Source organism: Drosophila teissieri, unplaced genomic scaffold (genome assembly GCF_016746235.2).
Source record: "Drosophila teissieri strain GT53w unplaced genomic scaffold, Prin_Dtei_1.1 Segkk7_quiver_pilon_scaf, whole genome shotgun sequence".
NCBI classification, from domain to species: Eukaryota; Metazoa; Arthropoda; class Insecta; order Diptera; family Drosophilidae; genus Drosophila; species Drosophila teissieri.
Genome location: NW_025225038.1, coordinates 699577 through 704743, shown reverse-complemented (window position 1 = coordinate 704743; position 5167 = coordinate 699577). Strand labels below are relative to the sequence as shown.

The 5167-nt window shown below is 49.3% G+C and overlaps 1 pseudogene; it reads right to left on the bottom strand.

Annotated features, from left to right (window-relative positions):
• Window positions 1–1354: 1354 nt before the first annotated feature.
• Window positions 1355–4475, bottom strand: LOC122625792 (annotated as a pseudogene).
• Between the last annotated feature and the right edge of the window lie 692 nt (window positions 4476–5167).

Below are 5167 nucleotides of genomic sequence, written 5' to 3'. Positions count from 1 at the left end.
GTTGCACAAGTCGCAACTTTTCGAATTTGGAGCCACTTTCGTCTCATAGGAATTTAGTTTTCTAGAGGGCCCACTTGAGTTCATCGCTTTGCAGTGCGACTGACTTGGTACGGACGGTCTCACATCATCATCGATGGCGTCTACGGTTCGATGACGTTCTGTGAGGAAGGTGTTCAGCTCTACCCATGTCGGGATGTCGGCTTTCTTATGGAGCGACTGCTCCCATAAGGAGAGAGTTATCTTCGGGTGAACTCCTAAGCTGAGTTGGCGGATTTTGCCGGCGGGAATGCTTGGACGAGGCCGAAGCTGCTTGCCGGGTTGGCACCGGTTGGAGACGCGAGCGCCCTCGCGACCGCGACGACGAGCTACCCTGCTCGCACATGTGGAGCACCGTGTGGTGGGATCGGTCGCACTTCTTGCAATGCTCGTGAGCGAGGCACTTGGCGCAGTATTTGTTAATGCGGACTGCTCGCAGACGCTTTTCAGCGCTGAGCTTTAGGAACCTCGCGCACTTCCGAAGAGGATGGATACCGCGGCAGACTCGGCAACGGTAGGATTGAGTACCTCGGGTACGTCTGCTCTCCAAGGCACGAGCACTGCGTTCGTTTCGTTGACGAGGGGCCATGCTGCGGGTAGTTGAATGGCGAAAGGAGATCGAAAACGAAATGAAAAACAAGAGAGAACGCTATAGTCGAGTTCCCCGACTATCTGATACCCGTTACTCAGCTAGTGGAAGTGCGAAGGCGAGTCTTCAACACTGACAGTTTTTTTTCGGTTTGAGGGCGTTAGAGTGGGCGTGGCAAAAAGTTTTTTGGCAAATCGATAGAAATTTACAAGACTAATACAAAAATGAAAAAATATCAAAACATTTTTCAAAAGTGTGGGCGTGGCAGTTTTATGCGGTTTGTGTGCGTTAGAGTGGGCGTGGCAACATGAATCAACAAACTTGCGCTGCGTCTATGTCTCTGGAGTCCGTATGTTTAATCTCAACTTTCTAGCTTTTGTAGTTCCTGAGATCTCGACGGACAGACGGACAGACGGACGGACAGACGGACATGGCCAGATCGACTCGGCTACTGATCCTGATCAAGAATATATATACTTTATATGGTCGGAAACGCTTCCTTCTGCCTGTTACATACTTTTCAACGAATCTAGTATACCCTTTTACTCTACGAGTAACGGGTATAAAAAAAGAATGGATGATAAGTGATAGTGAACTACAACTAAGGACGAGAGGCGCGCCTATTTATTGTGGAGATTCGGAAGACTCCGTCGGCAAAAGCACCACTTTTGCCACTGGACGTTTAACAACTTCACGTTGTTATCAGACATAGGAGAGAGCGGCCTGGAGTTAAGGCACGCTTATATTTTTGCCAAGAGCGTGGAGAGCTCTTCGAACGTGTACTTTCGTGTGACAGTGCATTTGTAAAATAGCGTCTTAAATCTTTTTACGCCTGCTTCCAAAGGCTTCCCATATGGGGTGCCCCCGGAGGAATAAATTGCCATTGCTTCTCTTGATGACTATAGGCATTCGTCACGGACTCTTTTACGGCTTGCAGGAAATCGTGGGAAAGCAGGGTGACAGCAGACTTGACGTGGACTCTTCTGGATACAAAACGAACGAAAGCGGCAAGAAACTTTTCGGTCGTTAAGTCAGATGTAGGCTCTAAATGGATGGCCTTGGTGGAGAAACAAACAAAAACTAACACATACCTTTTTGTAATAAGACATGCTTTTCCCGTATAGTTCTTTATATCGAACGGACCGGCGTAATCCATGCCAGTATACGTGAATGGTCGGGAGAACGATGCTCTTTCTTTGGGCAGGACACCCATCAGTTGGCTTTGCAACCGCTTTTTGTGGATCACACATACTTTGCACGAATTTACTACTGCTTTCATCAGGTTCTTAATTCTCGGAATCCAGTATTTCGACCGGATGAGGCGCACCATTAACTGGTTACCACCATGGAGAGTAATGCGATGTGTGAAATTCGCAAGGAGGCGAGAAAGCAGGCAGTTATACGGAAGAATCACTGGATGCCGTTCATTGTATTGAAGGCTTTCGGAAGCCGCCACACGGCCGCACGCCCTGATCAGTTCTTGCGGATCTAGAAACGGGTTCATGCTTAGGATGAAACTTGAACTTGGCACTGGACGCTTTTCACTTAGGCAGTGATATTCCACAGGGAATTCTCTGCGCTGAGTGTTCGAAATTAGGAACCGCTCGGCGGCGGCGATTTCAGTGGCCAGCAAATGCACATCAGATGGAGATGTCTGCTTTCTGCACCGCTGTATGAAGCGATGAACATAAGCAAGGACCCGTAGAGCTTTCTCAAGCTTGGAAAAACGTGCCAACAACTCTTCAGAAGGAGCTTTTGCGAGATGGACTTTCAGTGCACGCTTCTCCAGGTCGGTCACCGGAGCGTTGTTGACCTGAGTTGGCCATTGGTTGCGTGGATTTTGCAACCAAGTCGGCCCGTGCCACCATAACTGGCTATCGGCTAGATCTTGGAGGGAAACTCCTCTACTTGCCAGGTCAGCTGGATTATGCTCAGATTGAACATGAGACCAATTCTCTGTTTTTGGGGCCTGGGCGATCTTCGTCACCCTATTAGCTACAAATGTGGTCCACTGGCACGCTGGCTTGCTTAACCATGCAAGCACTATTGTGGAGTCCGTCCAGCAGTAAAGTTCGGAGTTGTTCGTAGGCATCTGCGGAATGATGGCTGCAGCCATTTCGGAAAGCAATAACGCTCCTCACAGCTCCAGTCTTGGGAGCGAAACCGTTTTGACTGGTGCTACCCGGGTTTTCGCGGTTAGGAGTTGCACCATAATGGTGCTGCCCACTTCTACGCGGACATATATAGCCGCCCCATAAGCCTTTTGCGATGCATCGCAAAAGCCATGATGCTCGACCTTGAAATCTGGATGAAACGAGAGCCAGCGTGGAATGCGTATCTGCTCTAAAACCTAATAACTTTGGAGAAAATTAAGCCATTGCTCAATTAAGCTTCTTCCGTGGAGTCCGCTCCGGCTAGAACATCATCCACATACATGAAATTTCGAATGATATTGCTAGCTTTTGGATGGCTGAGTTCTACGTCAGCTGCTAGCTGCTGCAGTACTCGGATAGCCAGGAAAGGCGCGCTATTGACTCCAAAGGTTACTGTTTTCAATTCGAAATCTCTGAGTTCCCCTCTATTGTTTCGGAAAAGTATACGTTGGAATGGAGTGTGCTTCGGATCTACCCAGATCTGCCGATACATCTTTCCGATATCGGCGCTAAACACGTATCGGAAATAGCGCCACTTCACAATTTGAATGGTCAAGTCGGACTGTAAGACAGGGCCAGCATGAAGGATATCATTTAAACTGGTACCATTCGATGAAGGGCGGGAGGCATTGAATACTTCACGGAGTATAGTAGTTACGCTCTCCGGTTTTAAGACGGCGTGATGTGGCATATAATAGGCGTTGCAATCATGGGTAGGAAGAACTTGTCGCATGTGCTTTATGTCGAGATATTCCTGGATCACCAAATCGTATCTCGCTTTTAAGGCCTCATCTCTTTTTAGACGCTGCTCATTTCTTAAAAACTGAGCCAACGCGAAAGACCTGGAATACCCTAGCCCGGAACCGATATGTTCTGGGTCGCGAAAAGGCAGAGTAACGACATATTTGCCGCACTCGTTTCTCGTGGTCGTTTGAAGGAAATCTTCTCGCACATGGAATCGGACTCTTTTACCAACTTTGTTGGTATATTCTCCACCTCCCAACATTTTGTGAGTAGTTTGTCCAGTGAATTAACGTACTGCGTCAAATAGGAGGAAATTCTGCTTTGTGCTGAGGCTGACACTGGCCCAGTTAGTACCCAGCCGAAAATGGTCTCTTGCCCCAAGAGAGAGCCACAGATGTTGGTTTTTGCTCCACTCAGAAGCACCGAAGGCTGAATGTCGGCTCCGATAAGGACATCTATTTGTGCGTTCTCATAGAATTTTGGATCCGCCAGTAGAAAATCGGGAAGATCCCGAAGGACATTTTGCGGAATTGGGTAGGAAGGCAGATTTCCGGCTAGTTGAGGGAGGACATCGGCCGTCGTCTCCAACTGCAACGCGGGCCTAGTCGGAGATCGGATGGTGAAACTGCAGAGCTTCTTGGACTGAGCAGATACTGTTTGGTTTAAGCCTGAGACTTGGGCTTGAACCACCTGGAATGGCAATCTAATTAGATTGAACAGTCGCTCGGTTATGAATGTTGCCTCTGATCCGGAGTCGATCAGGGCGCGTGCCTTAAAGTTAGTGCCAAGATGGGAAATATTGGTTACGGCAGTGCCAAGAAGCTCTTGAGCCCGCGGCGAAAAAATTTTGAATACCGGCTTGCTCATTTGGAACAAAATTGGCCTGATTAGCAGAAATTGGCCTTGCAGGATTTGAAGAACTTGAATTGGAAAAGGTGTTCAGCTCTACCCATGTCGGGATGTCGGCTTTCTTATGGAGCGACTGCTCCCATAAGGAGAGAGTTATCTTCGGGTGAACTCCTAAGCTGAGTTGGCGGATTTTGCCGAGGGGAATGCTGGGACAAGGCCGAAGCTGTATGCCGGGTTGGCACCGGTTGGAGACGCGAGCGCCCTCGCGACCGCGACGACGAGCTAACCTGCTCGTTCATGTGGAGCAGCGTGTGGTGGGATCGGTCGCACTTCTTGCAACGCTCAGCGCTTCGGCAGTCTCCCGTGAAATGCTCGTGAGCGAGGCAATTGGCGCAGTATCTGTTAATGCGGACTGCTTGCAGACGCTGTTCAGCGCTGAGCTTTAGGAACCTCGCGCACTTCCGAAGAGGATGGATACCGCGGCAGACTCGGCAACGGTAGGATTGAGTACCTCGGGTACGTCTGCTCTCCAAGGCACGAGCACTGCGTTCGTTTCGTTGACGAGGGGCCATGCTGCGGGTAGTTGAATGGCGAAAGGAGATCGAAAACGAAATGAAAAAGAATGGATGATTAGTGATAGTGAACTACAACTGAGGACGAGAGGCGCGCCTATTTATTGTGGAGATTCGGAAGACTCCGTCGGCAAAAGCACCACTTTTTCCACTGGACGTTTAACAACTCCACGTGCAGTACGGATATTTACTACACGGACGTTGCCGTCGGCTCCTGGGAAGAC